Consider the following 24561-nt stretch of genomic DNA (forward strand, 5'->3'; position numbering starts at 1 on the left):
AACCATCAGCGCGTTCTTCGGCACGACGTAAGGCCTCTGGAAGGAAAAAATGCGTGAAGACACAAAACAAGAGAGAAATGTGTCAAGCTTAAAATGCAGTGAATCTTACCCCTCAAGGATTCGGCTTCGTTGCGGAACCCGATAAAACGGGAGCCTAGGTTAACTATCTCCTTCATCAAGGGCTGCCAAAAAAGTCGACAAACCAAAAATATAGTACCAAGCAGAAAACTATTCGAGTAAACAAGAAAAAATGCGACAACAGAGGAGAAAATAACTTACATCGTCAAGGAGAGGAATCAACAGATTACCGGCGAACACCTCTTGCTTGTCAGCAGCACCCGTCCTCGCCCTCTTTTTCTTCGGTGCTCGGGGGCTGGGCGCTGGAGTCGATGCTTCTGGATCAATATGCGCTGAAGGCGAAGGTTCTAGCGCGGCTTGTCGATCCTCGGAAAGGACCATTGTTTGGGACGTGCTTGCGATTGCTGGCCCATGAGTCTCGGGTTCCAGTTGATCTTCGCCGTTCCTAACAAGGTAGCAGCAATGTCAATATATGCAAACTAAAAGACAAAATAGTTCAAGAGTAAAGAAGAAACAACATACGAGCTGACATCGCCAGTAGTAGCAAAGGGGTCGAAGTTTTCCTGATTTTCGGGAGAAAATTCTTCGGCAGCTGTTCAGAAAGTTTGGATGTGCTGGAATCTTCTTCGTTAATGTCTCTTTTCCTCTTGCGCTTATCCGGAGAAGCAGCAGGAGGAGGAGAAATTGATTGAGCAGAGTCAGAAGGTTGTACTGACTCCGAATTTCCTTCAGAAGAACCCGCGTTTTCTTCAGAATCTGCGGGTTCGCTTTCACGAACAGAAGTTTCTAGCAAGTCGTTGGTAATGATGGCTCGCTCAGGTACATGTCCACCTTCAGGTAGAGGAGGAAGAGAAGAAATGGATTGGTGGTCCTGCAAAAAGAAAGAGACAACATGGCAAAATTAATAGACCCGAAGGAAAAATAGTCACAGTTCAAAGTCAAAAGCAAAATTCAAAGAAAAACACTTACGGCATGGAGTGCATGGTCACTGTCGAAGGGCTCCACGCGGCAGGAAGAAGGGACTTCATGATTTTTGCTCAAAGAGGTGAAGCGGCGGACAAGCTTCTCCAAATCTTTCAAGGGAAGATCGGCGGAAACTCTATCAGCATCTTCAGCACCTGAATACATCCAAATGGGATTCTTGCGAGCCTGAAGAGGCTGTACTCGAATACGCAGAAAGTGCACAATGATTTGCACACCCGATAGTTCCGCTCCTTTGGTGTTTTGAAGTTCTTGGATGCGAGCAATCAGTGACTCAGTGGTGGCTTTTTCTACGGCTGTAGCTTCTGCGTCCCAAGATTTACGCCTCTGGATATCTTCGGAAGCATTAAAGGGAGCAAGGCCATAGTTTTGGGCAGCCGAAGATTCGTCCTTGACATAGAGACATTTTTTGCGCCAGCCTTGAACGGAGTCGGCAAACTTCACGTCAAAGTATTCGGCTTCTGGCCAGACGCAGATGCAAACACCACCTACATTGTAGATGATGTTCTTCGAGTTGTTGCGGCGGAGGTAAAAAATGCGTTTCCACAGGGCCCAGTGAGGGTGGATGCCCATGAAGCATTGGCAGAGGGTGATGAAGATAGAAATATGGAGGAGAGAATTAGGGGTCAGCTGGTGAAGCTGAATTCCATACATGAAAAGGAGGCCGCGGAGGAACTCATGAACGGGAACGGAAAAGCCGCGAATGAGAAAATCAACAAAGGTTACCCGGAAACCTGGAGGAGGATGAGGGGAACTTTCATCTCCTGGCATCCTCATAGCCTCCTTCTTGAACAAGCCCAATTTATTGAGCAGTTTCTTGTCCTGTGCGGAGATCTTGGACATCTCCCATCCGGAGATCTTGTGTTTCCCCACGCGCTCGTCGGTGCCAGGAGCAATGTGCTTGGTCAGCTTGGTCCGTGGAGGCATGGTGGATTTGCGGCGGAGCAAAGAGAGGAAGCGGGAGGATGAGCGCACGAGGTGCTTGAGGTGGAAGAACAGAGGCAAGCGAATGAATGTGCGGCGCAGCGAAGGGGAAAAATGAGGCATAGGGTAAAATTTTATAGGTGGAAGACGATGAGGCACAGCCGTTAGATGAAAAGGAGAGGATCATGGGCCTTACACGTGGATCTGCAGTAAAAAGTTTTTTACGGAAAAAGGAAGTTACTGAGAACGTGCCAAAAATATAGGAGGACATGTGTAGCCCACTTGTGCAACGTGAGCGAAGGGTAGAAAGGATGGACCCACAAAAAACAGCGGTTCACCGGAGGTCGTGGTTTCCATCAGCATTGACGTCACTCTTATCAGATGCATTGAAAATTTCCAAGTTAAAAACAGTCGAGTTAGAAGAAACATTCGAGTTGGAAAAATATTATGCGGCAAGAAGTTAATTCGGAGCCTATGGTCAGCTACAAGTACATGTCCATATGCTCGGGGGCTACTCTTAAAAGATGAGTTCTCGAAAGAAAGACAATATAGAAAAAGGAGTTGAAGAAAAACAATGTGAGCCTACAATCAAGTGCAAACACTCGACTGTAGCCTCGGAGGCTACTCCCATCGGGAGCGCTGGTCGCGCACCCGATGAATTTGAAAGAATCTTCGACAAGAGTTACATAAGATTTATTACAAGAGACAAGATAGCAGAAGTTGAGCCTACACTCGAGTGGAAACACTCGATTGTAGCCTCGGGGGCTACTCCCATCGGGAGCGCTGGTCACGCACCCCATGAAATATATTCATAACAAGATAGAAAGGCAATATAGTATTTACCCGATGAAATTCAGCGATTGGCATATATCTTCGAGTCTTACAAACTCGTCATATACTCCCATCGGGAGCGTAAAAATATTGATACCTCAACTCGAAAAAATGAGGTATTCCATCAGCCGAACAAAGGCACTCGACAATATATTCCCGGAGCGCGTCCGCCGCGGTAAAAACTCTAGATGCTGTGATTCATAAAAGAATCATGAAGGTAAGACCCCAAAATCCGTCCTGCGTGGCGTGGCATCGCACCCAAATGCGCTCTCCCACTTTATCCACATCAACAGATGTGAAGAAAAATCCCGACGGACGCATTGGGTACTCGAAAAATAAAACTGGAATTCGATTCATAATAAGTCACGAAGCGGCATGAGTCGAATTACACCAGTATTCCAAGCTCGAGTCCAGGGACTTGAGCTTGAAGTAGGTTTTTGCGGGTTTGCCACAAGAGCAATTAACTGGTACCTGATCCGTCAGATGAACCAGCCTCATTTACCGATATCCCTGTGCAAAATAGATATTCAACACAGAATTGATGTAATCCGATGATTTATTATACATATGTACGATGGAGATTTTACTCGACTCTACGACTCAAGCAAAATCTCGGGGGCTACTGACATAGGTATGCCTAGCAGGCATGCCGAATATATGTAATATAAGGAAAGGTCGAAACCGACCCGAGGTAGAACTCCTTGTACGACACGATATGAGCCTCGGGTTCTCCTCCTATATAAAGGAAAAGCTGAGGCAGAAAGAAGGGATCGAATCATTGTGTAATCTAGCCACCGTAATTTGTTTTACCGGACGCCTTTGTTCGTCTGAACCTTCGAGATCTACTTGCCCTCTACTTCTTACGAAACCCTAAGTCTACAATCTGTAGGCATTGACAAGTTAAACCCTTGTCAGCATGTATCACTTGTTTCGTTTTCGAGTTTGGTGATTTTCTCGGTTTCTCGTATTGAGAGGTTTCACCTGTAAAATTCATATAAAATACTCCCCTGCTTGTTTCCATATTTGTGGGGGGTAGCTCTTGTAGTCCTCTTTCCAACAAAATTGGTTTCGTGTCATTCGGAGTTCTCAAACTCAAGATATTGCAGTTTTGGTTTCAGCAGTTGTTGCAAGTCTCCAGACCGGAGACTCCGGCCCCTTGGGCCGGAGACTCCGGTGAAGTCCCCGGCCTCCCATTCTCGAGTGTTTTGGCACTTGTGCCTCACGTTCTGATGGTGGGTCCGGAGACTCTCTGGCAGACCGGAGACTCCGGTGTCGGCTCGCCTAGGGCCGGAGACTCCGGTCCCTCTGACTGGAGTCTCCGTTCTAAGTAACTGGACAGACCGGAGACTCCTGTGTCTGACACCGGAGACTCCAGCCTCAGTGGTACTGCAACGGCTCTATTTTGTGAAGGACTATTTAAAGCCTTCTTCTTCCCCAAAATCTGGTTGCTTCTGTTGCTCTCTCTCCTGCATTGTTGTCTTTGAGAAGCTTCCTCTATCTCTCAATCCCTCCATGATTCTTGCCCCCATTTGAGGGAAAATAGAGAGAAGATCTAGATCTACATTTCTACCAATCAAATCCCTCTCTAAGTGAGGGAAACATACTAGATCTAGATCTTGGAGTTCCTTTGTGGATTTCCTATTTGTTCTTCCTCTCTTATTCCCCCAATAGCTTCTGTAGCTTTGGTGGAATTTGAGAGTGAAGGAGTTGAGCATCTTAGTGGTGTTCTTGCCATTGCATTTGGTGCATAGGTTTGAGTTCTCCACGGTGATACGTGGAGGTGAAAGTTCGTGAGATATTCACTTTGGGAGCTTGTTCCTCTTTGGTCTTTGGACCCTAGATGGCTTAGTGGTCTTTGTGGTGCTCTTGGGGTCTCCAATTAGGTTGTGGAGATTCCTCAAGGGCAAGGCCTTTGTGGCGGCATATTGGGAGCCTCCAATTAAGTTGTGGAGATAGCCCCAAGCTTTGTGCAGGTTCGGTGACCACCCTTAAGGTTCCATAGTGGATCGAGGGTTTCCCTTTTGGTGGGAAGGCTCGAGGAGAATACGGTGAGGCCTTCGTGGCGTTTGGAGTGTTTTGTCCACCACACCGCTAAAACGTAGAGTAGCACTCGCAGGAGTGTGAACTTCGGGATACATCGCTGTCTCCGCATCACCTCGGTTATTCCTATACCCGAGCCCTTTACTTATGCACTTTACTTTGTGATAGCCTTCGTGCTTGAAGTTGTATATCTTGCTATCACATAGTTGCTTGTCTTGCTTAGCATAAGTTGTTGGTGCACATAGGTGAACCATAGTCATATAGGTTTTATTCTTGACAAATTAAACGCTAGTTTTATTCCGCATTTGTTAAGCCATAATCGTAAAAGTTTTAAACCGCCTATTCACCCCCCCCCCCTAGGCGGCATCTGTGTCTTTTCACCAACGCTCCACCGTCACGTGCAAAACATCAACTGGAACTACATCACCGGCCTCGGCATCTCGCCTGGTGGAAGTTCAACCACAACATCCACATCCACGTCCACCCGGACCTCCAACGCGGTAGTGCCTACTACTTTTGCCATTCCCAGCAAGCTAAGCTTTGTAGCAACTTTTGGTCAGTCTACAAAGAACGCACCTTGGCGTTTGATGTTGTATCCTATTATTCGTCAGCTGCCGACGCTCTTTCATGCAAAGCACGCCAGTCGCCGCGCCTACGGAACAAATGTATAGGCCTTAGTTTGTTTTGAAGCCTAACTGGCCTTATTGACAAGGTTATATTGTTTTTTTAAACATCAGGCTCGAGCAGAGCCCGGCTTTAAATTAATAAAGCCCCAACGGCAGCATCCAACAAAGTAACACACATAACACATCACGATGAAAGATGAAAGATGGAGGGAAGCTCCACCAGCCCAGAATATAGTAGGAGAATAGCAAGATAAGGGAACACACAGACACGTGCCCCAACGCAACGCCTATGGCACCATAGAGTCTAAAGAACAATAAGAAAGATACAAACAAGGGCTAGTCCCTATCCCTGATGGTCGCATGGAGAGCTCGAATCTTGCCGATCATCAGCTCCACCGCCTCGCGGTCCTGACTCCTAGCCAGAAGCTTCCACACCTGCAAATACATGATCATTTTGTATAGTCCATCACCCGGTTGTGTCGAAAACACGCCTTCAATTGTGAACTGGTTTCTAAGATTCCACAGGGTCCAACAAAGGGCGGCACACGCTAGCCAAAAAACTCACCTAGTTTGACCAACGTGGACGTGCAAGATCCTAAAGATGTCGGTACAACACGAGGGGTTCCAAGAGCAGTGCAGTAATTCCCTGACTGCACTCCACATGAATTTGGCTAGAGGGCAAAGGAAGAAAATCTGGTTGTTGTCTTCCACCTCCCCGCACAAGGCACAACAGCCATTGGAAGGGCCCCTACGCTTCCGAATGTTGTCATTAGACGGCAACCTTTTCTTGGCTAAATGCCAAAGGAAAATGCGCACTGTAAGTGGGACCCTGATCCCCCACAGAACACCGAAGTACTTATAAGGGATACCCTGATAGATTCGCTTATACAAGGAACGCACCGAGAACCTCCCCGAAGGTTCTAGGGACCACGAGATCAGGTCTTGAGGCTCAGAAAGGGTTAGCCCATCCACCAAGCGAGACAAATTGTCCCATTCAACACGTTCCCCAAAGCCAAGTTCGCGGCGGAAGGCCACCCTGCAAGCATTACTCGGGAAAACCGCCGCCACCGTGGCATCCTAGTCTGCGGCAATAGCGAAAAGCCCAGGGAATCTGTCCTTTAGAGGCCCCCTCCCCTACCACCAGTCAAGCCAGAATCTGGTGGCCTTACCATTGCGCACCGCGTGCTTAGCTCCCAAGCTAAAGACGTGCTTAATCTTTTGGATAGCATTCCAAAAATGCGATCCCGGTCGGTGAGCGTCCGTAAGCAGATCCTTATCCCTGAGGTATTTGTTGCGAAGGATATCTGCCCAGAGACCCTGCTCCCCAGAGTAGAGTGTCCAGATCCACTTAGCCATCAGGCATACATTCATGATGCAAACTAATTTATATCATTTGGATTTTAATTATATAATTTAAAAGAAGGGAAGTTAGAGTACTGAAGCTTTTCTGACTTTTCATGCAAGTTAGAGGATCCGGTTCCAATGTTTGGGGCGCAGTATTGGACGAGCGTCGACAACAACCATGTCAAGATTGTGCATACCAAGAAGAAGGACAGATTGCATAGTACTACCACGTGGCGAAGGGCATGAAGGTTCCTCTGGTTTCTTTTATTTGTGAAAAAGAAGGTTCCTCTGGTTGCTCGGTCTCCCGTCGATCTCAGGTCTCCCATTTATACAAGTATATACTGCCATATATACTGGTAGTATATTGTACTAGTCTACCACATGTGTCCTAACGACTTGTATTATTTTTCCTTGGATTTTTTTTGTGAAGAGTCGAGACCTGGACCACTGGTTTGTTTGTTTCTTTTCACGGAGGCCACCGGCCAGTTGGCAGATCAATCTGAAGCAGGAAAGTATCCCCTAGAGGTTAACCTATGTACTTTGTATATGATTAAGCTAACAATTTGGTCTTTGTGAAAGATATTTTGGGCCAATGACAGTAGGCTATAGAAATGCCCATATGGTTGCCTCTACATCTGACAGCTAGGTTTGATCTTGATCAGTTGGTGAGTTATTCACAGTGGTTGAGCCCATGTTTTATTTTACAAGTGGAGTTGTTTATTATCTCAATTACAAGTGGCACTTTTATTAACATAAAAAACGTGGCAGTTTTATTTTACAGAAGTACAACTTTGGCTGTTAGATATGTTTTGTTGAACTTGCCAATCAACAAAGTACATAGTATTCAAAGTTCTATAAAAATAATTGTACATTTGCTATTGTCTTTGTTAGTACGAGAGGCAATTTGCCAATTTCATATACAGGTAATGCCGCCCTTGGATGTAGCTTTCTATCACATAAAGTTTGGTTTATGACCTTGGAATTTTGGTTAGAATACTCATCTCAATACGGTAGCTTTTCTCAAAAGACATTATCCAAAGGAAAAATCGGGAACCGTGTTTCGAAATGGGATCTACTTCGTGGAAAGTGGTACATTCTCATCAAGCGCAAGAGAATCTGAAATTCAGCCTACAATTTGGGCACCTTTTTCGAAAAGGGGAATAAGACCCCGATATCGGCATCAATTGATGCACACAGACTTTTATTAAATAAGTTTGGTCATCATTTAAAGTTTGGGCATCATTTGTTTGCAAAAGGTTTGCATGAAATTGTTCATTTAGGGGGTGAAATATCAAAGCATGCTTATAGCCATATAAGAAAACTAACAATTTGGTCTACGCAAAAGACAGTTTGGAGGCCGAACTACCAAGAAACACTTTATTTTTTAAAAAAACACATTAAAATGTTTCAAAAAACTGCGAAAAAGTGTGGGTGTAATCAATGATGTATCCTGCAAGCATGCAAAAACTGAGAGTAGAACTCTTTTATTCTAAGCTACACAAATTAGATAAAATCTAACAAATTTAGTAATTTTAAATGTGTGCTATTCATTATTCTCAGATTTACACTATTGTCCTTTTTGTGTACCATGTAAAACAAATTATTTCGCATTGAAATTTTGCTTACTGGTCGTATACATCAATACCTACATTTAGGTTTATAGATTATTTTTGAAACATTGAAATATGACTTTTGAAATTTTGAAAATAAAATGACTAGGTGGAGCTCGTCCTCCATTTGGGGTTTCCACAATGATCACGTGCTAAGAAAATTCCACAGGGTTTGTCGAGGGTACTCCTCGGCAATGCCCTCCGTATGGGGCTTAGGGTAGATGGAATCCTATAGGCTGACACGAGACAGGCTTGGGGCCCTCGATGAGGCAAAACCCTTACGTCCTGCCTGTCTGATCTTGATTATGAAAATATCGAATTACAATGGGGTGCCGAAGGTTTCGGCTGTGATCTCGTCGAGAGACTAAGTTCTGTAATGACCTAGCCCTAGACTTGCGGTGGCTATGATTGCTATGATTGCGTGTGTCCCTCGGCAGCCCCTCTCCTGGCCCTTATATTGGGAGCCAGGTCTCGAGAGATCTGTCCGGGTACGACTAGGTTACAGAGAGCCCTAGATCTAAACTTTACTTGTATTCTTCGTCTTCTTGCCTTGTGCTTCAAGAATCCTTCTTCGGAACCGACGCTACGGCCCACCTGGTCGTCGAGTGTCTTCATGGGCCCCTAGCTGGGCCGTAGGAGGTAGTACAATAATAGTTACCCAAAGGGTAATGCCCACATCAGTAGTCCCCGAGTGACTGGCCGAAGAAACTTCGGGCAGGGAATAAAAGACGCGTCTTCTGTTCGAGTCTTCATTCTTGCCGGAAAAAACTAGACTTTCTTGTAATAGTAGCATCTTCTTTATCGGGTGTGCGTCCAGCGCTCCCGATGGGAGTAGCCCCCGAGTCTAGACACGGATGCTGGCAACCGTGTGTAGATTCAAGTTGTTCTACTCGAGTACTTCCTCTGTCGAAACTGTTATGGTCATCCGATATATCTCCTTTCATCGGGTCTTCATTTTTTTCAAGCAAGATTTAGTACGTAAAGGATATTGAGTAACGTGCCCGGTTTCTACCGGTTAACTGCCGATGGCAAAACAACGTTACCCTACACAGAATCAAGTCTCCGGGCATGATTCTGGGCTAAGCCAAAAATCTTCGAGTCTATAACTTTTATGGGGTGTGCATTCAGCACTCCCGATGGGAGTAGCCCCCGAGTCTGGGCGCGGATGCTTGCAACCGAGTACAGACTCAGTCCAAACCACTCAAATATTTCAGTTTTCTTCGGATGCTTCCGATGCAATCACTAGTGCAAAAAGTCTTCGAGACCAAATTATATCGGGTGCGCGTCCAGCGCTCCCGATGGGAGTAGCCCCCGAGTCTAGGCACGGATGCTTGCATACGTGTGTAGACTCAAACCGATCCAGTCGATAGTTTTTAATTTCCTTAGGATGCTTCACGCGAAGTCGATACTTCTCGTGACATCATTGATGACGTAATCACTACTGCGATCTGACTGACAGGACATGACCAGGCGGGCCCGCCCTACTTCTGCGCAGTTCAGTTTGGGGAATGACCAGTGTTTGTACAGTTACCAAGACGTCTCCTCGGTTTCCGCGCACAACGATGAAAAAGATCCTTTAATAAATTAGAAACAACGACACGTGGTCGCCTAATCCCAAACTTCCTTTAGTTTATAACCGCAGGGGGCAGATTTTACCCTTTCCACCCTTTCTCCCGCAGCCCTTCTCCCTCGCTCATCCTTCTTACTCACAACCTCTGCGCCGCCAGCGTCGCCGTTCTTTAGATATCCTTCAGATCTCCCTCACGATGGTGAAGAAGAAGAATCTCGCTCTTTCCGCCAGTGCTACGGCTAGCGGTGCCGCCACTAAAGCTTCGCCAAGCGCACCGAGGAAGGGTGCATCGGATACCTCTGCCCCAGCTCCTGCGCCGCCCGCGCCGGAGAGCTCCATGGTTGGACCTGTACCTGGTGATTGGCCGGCTTCCACAACCACCAAACGTGACGAGAAAAGGGCTCGGAGCCTCGGCATAATCTCATCGGACGAGGGGAACGTCATTCTCCCAGGTGCGGCTTCACGCCCCAATCCCCCCGCCGGTTTTACTGTGATGTTCTTGTCTTTCCTTTATCGTGGTCTTTCCCTTCCTGCTCATGAATTCCTCCGGCGCCTCCTTCGTGTGTATGAGATCCAATTGTGGCAATTAACCCCCAATTCGATCCTCCATCTCGCTATCTTTATCACCTTATGTGAGGCTTTCCTGGGCATCGAACCTCATTTCGGTTTATGGAAAAAGATCTTCTTTGTGAAGAGATACAACTGTAGTAGCGGGTCCTTCGTCACCGGCGGAGTTGGATTCGCTGTCCGCAAAGAAGTTAATTACTTCAATTTTCCAATGAGGGAATCTGTCCAAGGATGGAGATTGAAGTGGTTCTATATCAAAGACTCATCAGCAGCCGACACGCAACTACCACGATTTGCCGATGTCCTCGAGGCCGTGCCCAGGAGATCTTGGAAGAATATTCTATCACCCGAAGAGAAACCAACAGTCGACAAATTATTTGAGAGAGTTCTTCGAATCAAAGAATCCGATGGCCAAACCATGATAGGTACAGAGATAGCCGCCGTTTTCCTGAAACGTCGAGTCCAGCCAATTATGTCCAGGGCCCACCCGATGTGGTTGTATTCAGGCCCCAAGGACGAGACCAGAGTGAACGTTGCCGAACTATCCGAGAAAGAACTGCTTGATGAAGTTAGGCGCTTGACCCACTTTAGTCAGGAAGACTCGATTCCGCTTCTATCTCTTCAATTGCCTTTCGATGCTGACATCCACCGAACGAGGTAATTCCCCCTTTGTATTTGTGTTAACTTATTGCTTCCAAACTTTATGTTTTTCATTATTCTTACTTAATTCTTTCAGTAGATCCTGATAGCTCCCGAACATTTTCAAGACATGTCGGATGACAATCTTGAAGAAAGAAATTCTTCTATTCCCGTAGAATCCCGTACTGAAGAAAATATAGATCCAGAAGATGAAGACAATGATCCGATGAATCCCGAAGCTTTTTCCATAGATCCTAAATCCCTTGCTGATGATACAAGTGATACGGCGGAGTCGATCCATGACGACGATGCTGATCATGCTGCCTTTGTTGATGCAGCTGCGGAAAAGGTGAATGTGATGCCTTCAAAGAGGTCGTCTGGCGGGTTCGCCGATGAAGACGATCTGTTTGATCTGTGAGTGTTTCCCATTGCTCCAGTCTTCGAGATTTTCTCTTGTATTAATGTTCTCATTTTGCCTGGTTCATATGTTTTCAGTGATGAGGGCTTCATAGAGCCTCCCCCAAAGAAGGCCAAGTCAAGTTCTATCAAGCCAACTCTGGCAGCTCCTGAAGCTTCAGCTCCCGCAACAATTCCTGCAGCTCAAGTTTCGACAACTTCTTCCCTTTCTAAAGGGAAGGAGCTTCCTTCGACTGCTGTTACAACTTCTCCACCTCCTGAAAAGCCTGTAAGCTTTCTTATTAACACGCCTGCTATTGACAGCTTCTGAGTCTTTATAAATTATAACTACTTATATTCATTTCTATTAATAACTACTTATATTCATTTCTCCAGGATATTCGATCAATCATTTCTTCTTTGGAGGCCTTCGCCTCTCAATTCACCTCACTCGAAGCTGACAAGATTCGGCTTCAGGAGGAAATTGATTCAACTTCCTCTAAGCTTGATAATGCAATCAAAATGGCTGCCGAAACTCGTCAGAACGCTGATTCTCTGAAGGGAGAGCTTGAGCAGCTGAAGAAGAGACTGAAAGACGAAGAAGCTTTGAAGGCCGCTGCCGAAGCTCAAAGAAATGAAAAGGACAATCTTCTTCGCCAATCCATTTTAGCCCTGCTCAGTAATTCTTATCGACTTAGCCTCTCTCTTTTTTTTTTAATTTTTCCTCTCCTGGCTTAATTACAACTAACAAATTTTTCCTTTTCGTTTTTTGCAGAAGCTGCCGATATCCCTGCTGACGCCTTAGAGAAGCTCCAGGATAACTCCCCTGTCGATGCTTTGTCATTGACCCTTGAATCTCACAAACTCATTCAGGCTCTTCTCCAGAAGAATAAAGGAGTCATGCTGAGGATGCACTCGATGATTTTTCCCAAGGCCGACCAAAGCAAAACTCTGGAGCAACTAACAGATGCTTTTGTTGTCGACACAAAGGAAGTTATTGAGGTATTCAAACGCACTTCACGCACCTACGACGCTCTCCTAGCTTTTCAGCTTATGATGGGTCATGGCTTCAAAGCCGATATTAAAAAAATGTCCAAGGAGCTGCCAAAGGAACAGGATGGGCGACTTATTGACTTAAGTGTCCATAAAACTTCAGCGCTCAAATGTGCTCGTCAGCTTCTTGAATTGGTTTCGTCGAACAAATCGGCTACTGGCCCAAGCTTGTCGACTCAGACTCAAGCTCCTTGACTTCTTTTTATGTTGGATTGTAACCTTGTTCGTTTTAAAACAATTTCCCGTCGTAAGACCTTTTTATTGTAATGAATTCCGTATCGGCAATGTTGCCAATACCCTCTTGCTGTAATACTTTCGATACTTTTTAATCGCACGCTCCCGATGGGAGTGAGTCCAATTGATAAGCTCATATATTCCATTGTGTCCTTAATGGTGTAACTTCGCAGGTAGTTCCTGTACCTTCCTTTACTGAAGTTTCTTCGGATGGTTCTTCTGAAAATGATCGCCTCCAGCGCATGAAGGCTCGAATCGCCCAGATGGAAAAGGACATGCGTGGTATTCATGTCATGGCCGCTGTTATAAAGAAGAAGGGCGAACTAGCCGCCGACGCAGAACGATATGCCCTTACTGAATTGCACAAGGCCACAGAAAGTTTGAATTGTAAGTATCCTAACTTCCTGTTCCTTAACTTCTTGAATAATAAAGTTAATCTCTTGACTTGACTTCCTTCATTGCTTCCTATAGTCATAGCTCTGAACTTATCGGAAGAGAACAAGCGTATCCATGAACGCATAAATGCCATCACCCATCTTGCATCTTTGGATGAGGTTTTTTGGAGGAATCAATCAAAAGCTTCCACTGTCGCGAAGTTTCAGGATTGGGTGCAACAAGTGCACCGATTTTTCACCAAGTGCTATACTGTCTTGAGAGTAATGTGGAAGATAATGTTCCCCCTGAATAAGGTTCCTCCTACATTACTAACTTTGATGTCTCAATTCGATAATGTCAGGAAGATCCGAAGCTTGGTCCGTGCGCAACTTGTTGCTGGAGCTCAATCTGCTTTCGCTTTTCTTCTGTCGAAACACCCATCAATATACCTTATGGCCATCGCAAATGCCGATGGTGATGTAGGACATCTCCTTGCCAAGGATCATATTCCTTCTACCATTGTAGTCGATAGGCTGGAACATAGTTCAAAGGTAATTGAAGAAGCAAGGGTTCTAGAAGAAGAATCCTGAAAAACGTTTATGCTCCTGCTGTAAAGTAAATACTTCAATGCTTGCTGTATCCGATTGTTCGGATGCTTTGGATTTAAACTGATTCATCGTAAGGTATATATATGTACCTCCCTTTTGTAATTTTGTAATGCCGTTGGCAAGCGTTAGTATGAATAGAGTAAATCTTAATTACTCGTTTTACATCTGTATTATGATGTATATGTGTGTTTGTTGGCAGTAAATTTCTTGAGTGATCAGCTCATGTTGTGAGTTTGTGAAACCCGATGTAAGTGCAACTTTGCTTTCAACCGACGTATGACTTGACAGCAGCTCCCGAACAAATCGATGGAACTAAACCTGCCGATGACTCCGTCGCTCTTTAGTACTTCTGTAGTTTAAAGTACCGGTCATGGGTCGTTTTGTATGTGTTTATTATCCTTGCAATCCGCAGCACTCTCGTATTCTTGAGGCTTTTGTAGCAAAGGATAAAAGCAAAACTCCCGCCAATTTTGCATCGTAGCACTCGTATTTTCAGAGGCTTTAGAGTGCAATCTTGGGTATATTTTCAAGTAAACCAATGTTCGCTATAGTATACGAAAAAAGGTCTTGATAAACTTTGTTCGGGTGTCCCGAATTACTGCAATACTTCAGACAAAACGAAACTTGAGTCTTTATGAAAGTAAGCAAAGACTAAGTGGCTAAAAAAGCCTTATTGAAAGAGAAAAAACTAAATGTATATAATGCTACCCATCTTCTTAAACAAGAGGAGGGTTCTTCTTATCTTCGATCTTGTCTAATGTGCCGGTGGCTTTGGAGGCGTCGTTGATTTCATCAGGGGTACTTGCAGCAAGTGCTAGAGCTTTACTGTCTTCGATAGAGGCCTTGCTGTCAGGTGCCGAAGGCCCAACTGCCGAAGCTTTCGGAGCAGGATCATCCGGTTTCTTCTTTGTTTTCTTGGCGCGCTCGTCTTCCTTATCGTCGAGTGCTAATGATTTGGAGGGGAAGTCGACAGGTTCTTGTTTTATTCCAAACTTGGCAGCAATCCTCTGAAACTCGCGATCACAGTTATCTGAGCGTGAAAAACTTCCATAGACTGTGATGTTTGTTCCATTGTTCCCTGGCATCTTGAGATGACCAATCGATGTATTCTGGAATATTGGCCATAATACTCTCTGCCAGGTTGATTTCTTGAGTTATCTTCTTCATTTCCCTTCTCGAAACACCAGTTCTGTGAATCATGCTCATCTGTCCCCGTGGTGGAGGGAAGGGCTCATTAGAGTTGCGAGGCTGCACTTGCTGAACTTGGTGCTGAGGTGGTGGCGGTGGTGGTGGTGGACTCGGCTGCTACTGCTGGATAAACTTCTGCATCTCAATGAACTGTCGACAATCCCTGAGTAGGTGACTTGATTTTTTCTTATCATCCTTAGAGTCAATGTACGCATGTAAGTAACAGGGAGCGTTTATCTTTTCAGCAAAAGGCAATTCAGGGATCCTCGAGGGTCGTGGTTTATAGTTGTCACGATTCCTTGAGTTATTGCGATTGTTATCGTGCCGATCATCTCGCCTGTCGTCGTACCGATCATCCCGTCGATCAGAATATCCTGCGGCTACCATGTTAGTATCATCGTATCCGCGATCCTTCCTTTTCTTACGGCGATCTCTTCGACTGCCTGAATCATGCCTCGGCTGGTCGTCATCTTCGTCGTCACTGCGTGGGCGAGGTTTTCGTACGTTATCCTCACCATCAGCCCAACTATTGGCGATTTCCATTAACTTGGTGATGGTCTTCGGCTTCTTACGCCCCAGCTCCTCTATGTAAGATTCGCGTCGAATACCGTTGCTGAAGGCGTCGATTGCCCTGTCGACAGAGACATCTTCGGCAGCGTTCAAGAGTTTAGTGAATCTCCCGATGTACGTACGCATCGACTCCTTCGGCTTCTGCTGGCAATGACGTAATTCATCGATTCCAATAGGCCTTTTATACGTTGCCTGGAAGTTTTTAACGAAAGTGTCTACCAGATTGTCCCATGATTTGATAGATCCCTTTGGTAGACCTCTTAACCAGGCTCGTGTTGAGTCCTTCAGGTAGAGCTGCAGGCACTGCATCGCCGCTATTTGGTTTCCCTTATGTAAGATTACAATCTGCAGATAATCGTCTATCCAAGACCTCGGCTCCTGTTGCCCATCATATTTAGCGGCATCAGTAGGAGTAGGTTTGAACCTTTTGGGCGGCATTGTTTCGCGGATCTTGTAGCTTAAACAATCAGCTCCCCTCATCTCGCCGTCGTACTCCTGACTTTCCTCGGAATCATCACTGTCGTATTCTTTCCTTGCCGCTCACCGTCGCCTGGCTCTGTCGATCCTGCTCTGAGTAATTTCATCTCGAGCGTCCCTCGAACGGTGCCTTGAACCGCTAGCTTGAAGTGTAGATTTTTCTTTCCGCGGAACCAGCTTATCTCCAAGGATTGCGAGGCTTTCCAGGTCACCCCGATGAGCTTGAGCCATTGGACCTTCGGGTGCTGGTTGCTGGTTGATCAAATATGCCGCGAGATTGGCGGTTGCTCCTTCGACGGTCTTTGGCCTCAACATACCCGCAGTGTCGGTGGTCATGAAGGATTTCGATAGGTTTGACGTTATTTCTCTAGCATCATCTTCCGAAAGTCGAGACAATCTTGATCGATGCTTCCCTGCACCTTGGCTGCTTCGAGATGCACTTCCTCGCGAGGCCCTCCGTCGTTCACTAGATTGATCTGCTGCAAGTAGACGTCGATCGAGGGTGGCCTGCTCGTTTGATAGTCGCTCCCGATTCTTTTCCAAAATAGAACGATATGCATTGAGAGTTCCAACCGAAGTTCCGGCAGGAAGCGGCGTATTGTTGATTACGGCAGCTCGGGCTGCTACCCACTCTTCCTCCGCGATAGTATAATCGCTATTGTTGTTACTGGCGCTGTTTTCAGAGTTACGTCGCCTGCTAGAACGGGGGGTGTGGTCTCCTCCTCCTCCTCCGTTCGCTGCGTTTCCTGCGTTGAGGGTAGCGTAGACTTGATGACGCGCCATCTTCCAAGTGGTCATCTTGATGGCACTGTCGATGCTTTCCTCTCCCGATGAGTATCTGGCGCTGCATATGAACGGTGTATCACTCGATCCCAATCCGTGCCTAGTATCACAGTTTAAGCAGTAATATGAAGTCATATCGGTTGACATGGAATCATCGGATCCAATCGACATAGAGGACATTGACCGGGTGATCGATGGTGAAGAAGAGTTCATCGAGTCCGTCAAACCGGCCGATAGGTCGACTGACGAGGTCGCAATCGATCTTGCGACTGATGGAGATGGTTTCCTGGCTGTTCTGGAGACAAACGGTTCGGGCAGCCGAAGGATCCCTTCTGCGTTGACGTTGTAATGAAGCTTCCGAACGTCACGCCCAAACCTCCTTGCAGATCCGAAAAGGTCGAGCCAGACGAGTCACTGTGCGGGGTAAACTCGAAGGAACCGAATCGAATTGAATTCCCCGAGTTTGGCGACGAAGGGGCCGGTGGTGATGCCGGCGGTGTAGATGAAGCTGCCGACGACATGGCCGAATCTGCCGATGACGGATCTTGCGCCAACAGGTTTCCCACAGATAGCGCCAATTGTCGAGGGTACTCCTCGGCAATGCCCTCCGTATGGGGCTTAGGGTAGATGGAATCCTGTAGGCTGACACGAGACATCGGTTATCAAACAAGCGGGGAGAGCGATTTACCCAGGTTCGGGGCCCTCGATGAGGCAAACCCCTTACGTCCTGCCTGTCTGATCTTGATTATGAAAATATCGAATTACAATGGGGTGCCGAAGGTTTCGGCTGTGAACTCGTCGAGAGACTAAGTTCTGTAATGACCTAGCCCTAGAATTGCGGTGGCTATGATTGCTATGATTGCGTGTGTTCCTCGGCAGCCCCTCTCCTGGCCCTTATATTGGGAGCCAGGTCTCGAGAGATCTGTCCGGGTACGACTAGGTTACAGAGAGTCCTAGATCTAAACTTTCCTTGTATTTTTCATCTTCTTGCCTTGTGCTTCAAGAATCCTTCTTCGGAACCGACGCTATGGCCCACCTGGTCGTCGAGTGTCTTCATGGGCCCCTAGCTGGGCCGTAGGAGGTAGTACAATAAATGTTACCCGAAGGGTAATGCCCACATCAGGGTTGCTTTTGTAGCTGACCAACTAGAGTACTAGACTATATCAAGATCAATTTTTGAGTATTTATATTACCTCTGTTGCGTAAAATAAGGCGTTTTTTCAAACTCAAACGATGTAAAGTTTGACAAAGTTTTTAGAAAAAACTATCAATATCTATCATGCTAAATCAATGTCATTAGATATATCATGACACACTTTTCATATTATATTTATATAGTATCATAGCACTCAGTAGATTTTTCTATAAACTTGATAAAATTCTACCTTGTTTGACTTTAGACAAAATTATACGCCTTATATTATGGAACGTGTAGGCAGTAGTTGTTAACTACTCCCTCATTACCATAATATAATGCATATACGTTTTTAAAAAAATCAAACTTTACCAACTATAACCAAATTTATTGAGAAAATTATCTACCTCTCCAATACCAAATGTATATCATCCAAAAAAATATACATCATTATGAATTTAATAACTACTATATTAAACCTTAACAGATTCGATTTTTCTCAAATTTTCAGGTTTATTTTTTGACTATGTCATTTGCTGACACGTGTGGTGGTTTGCATCCGTAATGTTCTGTGTTTACCTGGGGGACGTCTTGCTTATGTTTTTTATTCCACTTTCATCTGGTTACTCATTCGTTACTTCCTTTCGGGTGTCTCTAATATTTTTCTGGTTACTGTGCCGCTGTTCACCCGTGGGTCCATAGAACATGCAGCAAAGCGGTGCGGTGGTGGGCCGTGGTCACTTCCAGAGGTCTCCTATATTCTTCTTCCTTCGATTTAGTATTCTCCGGTCGTCTCTTCCTGTTCTTTCTTCCCTCTTTCTGCCGTCGGATCTCCTTCCTCCTTGTCAGCTTGGATTTTTCTATGATGGTTCGTGGATTGGGCCGTTGACGTCGATCCGTCCGCCCGGCTGACGTGCCGTGCTTCTGTTCCTGTTGATGAAGGGGCGGTTGTTTGGGGGGCGTCAGCTGCTGGTGGGCGTCCAGGTGGTGAGGTGGCTGTTCGTGGATGGCCCCGTGCTGTGCTTCGACCACTGGGCGGAGACGTCAGCAACACGGACGGGCCCGGGCGACGGGTGGCCGCCACACCGAAGAACCACACGTGCAGGCCGAGGACGACGCGCCGACGGCCGAGGCGAGGCTCCGCGGCGGCCGAGGCCGGCATGGTGCCGTGTCGTGTCGGCGACCAGCAGCCGGGCGGCCGCCACACCGGAGAACCGCGGGTGGAGGCCAAGAACGACGCGCCGGCGACCGAGGCGAGGCACCGCGGCGGCGCGGCATGGCGCCGTGTCGTGTCGGCGACCAGTAGCCGGGCGGCCGCCTCACCGGAGAACTGCGTGTGGAGGCGAAGGACGGCGCGCCGGCAGCCGAGGCGAGGCTCCGCGGCGGCGGAGGCCGGCATGGCGCCGTGTCATGTCGGCGACCAGCAGCCGGGCGGCCGCCGCACCGAAGAACCGCGCGTGGAGGCCGAGGGCGACATGATCTGTTAAGTGGCTGCTCGATGGCCAGCGGCGCCACCGCCTCTTCTTGATCTGAGATCATGGCCTAGAAGCCGCCCTGCTGCCACCAGACGACGACGGTGTCGTGGGCAGCATGAACCGCCGGGGACCGTGATGGCTTGCTGCCGCGCGAGGTTGGGAGGGAGATGGGTTCGCAGAGCCGCTTTTGGTATGGAGGTTCCTCTGCCTCCGACAAAGGGACGGCAAGTTAAAAAAAGATGACGGGGAGGTCGGCCACACAGTTTCGAGTGGAGAGGCGGTGCCCTTTTCCCCTTAGGCAGAAGCGGATGCGGCGAGGACTGAGATGCCCTTTTCAACGGCGGGTCCGGCGGCGGCCAGCGGTATGCGCCTGATCGCTCCCTCTTCTGCCCCTACTCTCTCTTTCTCTCTCCCACCTCACCTCCTCTCTCTGCCTCTTTCAGCCAACGGCGGTAGCAAGCGTAGGACTCCACAGAATACCTCGCGGGGATCTAGATCTTTGTCGGTGTATTCTCGACTCGACAACTAACGGCACGGGCGTCATCTAGCCGCCAGTGCATCCTCAACTCCACCAGCTTCGGGCAGCAGAAGGAGGGGAGGCACGCCACGGCCGAGCAGCAGCAGCTGCCGACCATGGCTAGGACGGAGAGCAGGTGTCCACGGCTGAGCCTTCTGCTCCTTCCCCCATTCGTTTCTACCTTCAGTTTCTATTTCCTAAGGTGGGCCAGTTTTAATGTACTCCAGATCTGGGCAGTGGGAGGTGTATATGCTCTTTCTTTATTTCATATTCATGTGATTCGAATGTGTATAGCTGGATGTTGTATTTTTTCCGGCTCGCTAAAATGATTGAGTTTTTCTTCTGGTTTCCTGCTATTTCTTGCAGTTTGGACATGGATTTAGTGAGGAAAAGAATCACGGGAATACAGGTGGATTGGAGAAGTCAGGCGACCATGAAAGGAAAGATTGTTTGGACGCACACTCCTATTTGGTGAAATGCAGGTACTTGGATTCTCTTTATTTTCTTCTTCCCCGTAACCTTTTGTGCAATCCATTCATCTTGGTAACTGTATGGAGTTTGGAGAGAGGGAGCTATCATGTATTAGCTTGGATAGTGGGCTTATGCGGTATTATGTGATAAGGCTGTCGCTTAACTTTTTGTGCAGCGACCATGCTACTGTCATGACTATGGTCTCTACATTGTACTTGCACATTATGTTTTCTCTTTGTTTTCCCAGTTGGGTGGTATTTTCTATGTAATTATATATTGGTTCCAGCATGGTAATTATCACCGCGTGATTATTTTCTCTATAATAGATCTTGCTGAACCTGGTAATTGTTCCTGTATGCTTAAGACATTCAGAAAAGAATAAACTATAGGCTGCAGTCCTAAAAGAAACTAGACCCTTCAAGCCATTTGTTCTTACAGGTGGAGCCAAATACTTTGTTCAGTAAAAAACATCTTTTATCTATGTTTCGATTTTCAGCGTGTTCAAAAATAATGTGTTCCGGCTTCGCAAAGGAAACTTCTTGCATGACTGTTATCATATTACTGAGAGTGCAACCACATGATTTATCGAGAGTGCGGAATACACAGACCTTGCTGAAAGCTACCCTGCCGCCACCCGAACAACTACTAGACTGTGAGTGTTGAAGTCGGCAGGGCAGAGCGCTGAATACCGTCGAAGCGGAGGAAGCACGTAGTAGGAGCTGGTATCTTGGTTTGGCCTTTCTCATTCTGTTTTAGTACGCATGAGTGCAGCTTATAAATATGTAGAAATAGAAATAGTGAAATTCGACATAAATGCCTCTGACGAGGGCCCCTCTTGAGTTTCAGATTATTTCTATGATGCTTAAAACTGTCAATATAATGTGCAAAAGCATCTTCAAAAAGAGAAATTAATGAAGAAACTAATGAACTACAGTCATGTTTCAATTTCCATTGGGTATTGGGTGGGGGAGGAAGCAAGATGGGATAATAATATTTTTGCATGACATACCTGTGGCAAGAAATTTTATAACATGCAGTAAAATAATCAAAATTAGGAAGATGCACTTGATATCATGCCCATAGTCAAATGTAAAAACTAAGAATAAAAGAAAGGAGTAAATTAAAATTTTGCCTCCGGCTTGAGCGTCCTGATATAGATGCCATAAAGGGCATCATTTTCACGAATGCACTCATCTGCATTCTCAATCAACTGATTGATAGCAAGAGTAGTATTGTAAAGCTCAAGCGCAGTATCAGATACTTTTGATTAGAGGAAAACAGAGAATGTTAGCATCATATATGCAGCCTGTGGGTACTCCTCCCTGATTCTCTATGTCACCAATCCAGCACCAACAGAGTGGCACTCTTGGAAACTTGAAAACACAAGATATTGCAAATTATGCCTACTGTCCCAAGTCGTAAATCCTCTGTCCCAACTGAATTTTATTGTAACACATGAAAGTAGATTTGACTTCACATGTTATAAGCTTATAATGATATCTGTGTCGATTGATATAACTTTGTTCATCTGCAGTCTTATACTGTACATAATAGAGCACAAAAATCTGAGTTGTATCTTCAGAATCTGGTGGACTGCCGCTGTAAATGTGATTATTTTGTACGTGTTTATAACTTCTGCATAGCTATTTTAAGTACTTGAGTGACTGCCCAAACAAGGTTGTTTCATTGCAAGAGAATTGTGCTACAACTAATCTTGACGCGGCATGTTTTGCAGATTGGAAGATGGGAGCTTGCTATCTGAACAGAGTACTTTTACCTCTCACTATTAAGTTATTCCTTTTTTCCTATTCTGCTTTGGTATAATTGAGACAATATTTCATCGTTTATTTGGTGTTTTATTGACTGAAGTTTGATCTTCTCTTCTTAACTGCAAACATGATTTTAAAATCATATTGATACAGTAAAACAGTTCGAGCATATTGTGCTTTAAATCTGTGGTGACAACTAATAGAGATTACATACTAATTATCGTTGACCTTTTCAACACACCCTTTTGTACATTGTACTTACTTACCATGTTATAAGCCATATTTGGGTGATAATTGCTGAAACATAGTTTCCTTGTAGATACGAGAATGGATATCGAAGAGTGAGACAACTTGCTGATAAAATGATCAAGTACAATACCTTGAAACCTCCTGGATTTTCTTTGGATTGCCACGTTGTTCCCTTTCACATAGGGATTGATAATGGAACACTAGACGGTGTTCTTGCACTGGTTTTATCATAGTGTATCTTGGATGTGGAATTTGGAGAATCGTCGTATTTGCTTTTAGTTCCTAGCTCGCATCTCTTCCTGTCGTTCCTACGCGCTGTGTGTTATAGGCTTAGTGGTCACAAATATTTGCAGTTTAACAGTCAGTTTCACAACTTTCATGAATGCATCAAATAAATTTCAATGTTGGCATTAACTTTCTGTTAAGATGAATTACCTACTGTACATTACAATGGGGGCTGCTGATATCAGGTAATTGTATTATTACTTTTGAACCTTGCTTACTGTTAATTGCAGGTTTTGCAAAGAAAAGGAAAATAGGGAATCAAATAATGGCTTAGCATATATTTTGTGGAAGGTGATCCGGGCTACATATCTTCATCTAATGAACATGAAATGTGTGGTATGAACTTGGCGAAACAGATTTATGATATAAGTTTATTATTGCTTTTCTCTGATTCTTTGTTGCTCTATATATTGTCCCTAAACTAATCTGTTTGGCCAATTTCTGTTAAGCTACTGTAGAACATTACTCTTTTGTGGTAGCAATCTGATATATGTTTTCTCTCTATGAAAATAAAAGATCGTCACTGGAAGATCTGATCTAGAGAGATCTTCAGAGAGAATACAAATGAGAAGGAGATAGAAAATGCATGATCAGGAGAGAACATCCTATAGTATACCTATTCTGAAATTCAAGATAGTATATTATTGGTTCTTTGTCTCGATGTATATTTTTCTGCCATCTTTCAATGGTAGTGTTTCCCAACTCATTTTGTGTTTGGTTCTCTGCCTCAAGGATATTTGGTTCTCTATTTTGATGCAACCTTCTTGCTTTTGTGCCAGGTCCTGATGTTGATAAGCTGAATAATGTCCTATCAGATGCATCGAGAGCCTCCAACATTGTTGCATTGTTGTACTGTGCTCTCTAAATTACATGAAGCTGAAAGATCAAATTGGTAGAAGTCATTTCCGTATTGGTACTACATAAGCATGGGCATGGGTCATTGATGCTTGGAAGAAAACACACTCGGACGCATTTGTGTATTTTATTTAGTTGTTTTGTCATCCTATGTCCTACAAAGGAGCTTGCTCAGTATAGTTATATATTTTTTCGGTCATGGTAGTAATATTTACATTTGATTCCGAGGAAGATTTATAAATTTACCATAGGTTCTTGCCCTGGGTGGAAGTACTAAAATACTAACAACGCTAGGATTATTGGCTTCACAGGAAACAATCTTTAGGGAATACACACGTATAATATCAGTTAGGAATCTCTTTCCACTATTGTTATATGTACTTGGCTAAGTCTCATGCAAATTCTCTATTTTCCATATATTGGCAAAGCTTCTGCGTGAGTGTGAAGCATGCAAGCTAGAAGTGGCACTGAAAAATGATTCTAAAAAAACCTAATTAGCCCTAACCCCTTGGAAATGCCCAGGTCTCTTATGTTTTTGCCTTCCAGATATCATCCAGGCTAATCAATTCTCAGAAAAGGCAAAGGTTTGTAGTTTGTTGATATCAGTTGTATGAAAACAGTGATGAAGTCAATATATATCACTTATTTTAACATTTGGCTACCGAGGTCTTTGTGCATAACACAAGCATCTATTCTCTTGAAATCATCATGTTTTCCTGTGTTTTCTACTTAGTCGGTTCACCAAGAACTCGCCCATGGCCCAAAGAAGACCGCTCACCACTTCCATCCATGGCCCAATGACATTCTGTAGAGACTCGCATGCAACTAAATAAAACTTCTGTCACACATGTACAATATATTGAGACTTGCCCTCACCTTTGTAACACACAATCTATTGAGACTCGCCCTCA

The 24561-nt window shown here is 45.4% G+C and overlaps 1 long non-coding RNA gene across 2 annotated transcripts; it reads left to right on the forward strand.

Moving 5' to 3' along the window:
- Positions 1-19684: 19684 nt before the first annotated feature.
- On the forward strand, positions 19685-24104 carry LOC127336740 (uncharacterized). 2 transcript variants are annotated; one of them, XR_011752828.1, is made up of 5 exons: positions 19685-20223; positions 20388-20503; positions 22228-22631; positions 23026-23131; positions 23575-24100. It is a non-coding gene; the product is annotated as an uncharacterized lncRNA (long non-coding RNA). The 2 variants fall into 2 exon arrangements; XR_011752829.1 differs by having other exon boundaries at positions 19689-20223; positions 22228-22259; positions 23575-24104.
- Positions 24105-24561: the final 457 nt, after the last annotated feature.

Source organism: Lolium perenne, chromosome 2 (assembly GCF_019359855.2).
Source record: "Lolium perenne isolate Kyuss_39 chromosome 2, Kyuss_2.0, whole genome shotgun sequence".
NCBI lineage: Eukaryota > Viridiplantae > Streptophyta > Magnoliopsida > Poales > Poaceae > Lolium > Lolium perenne.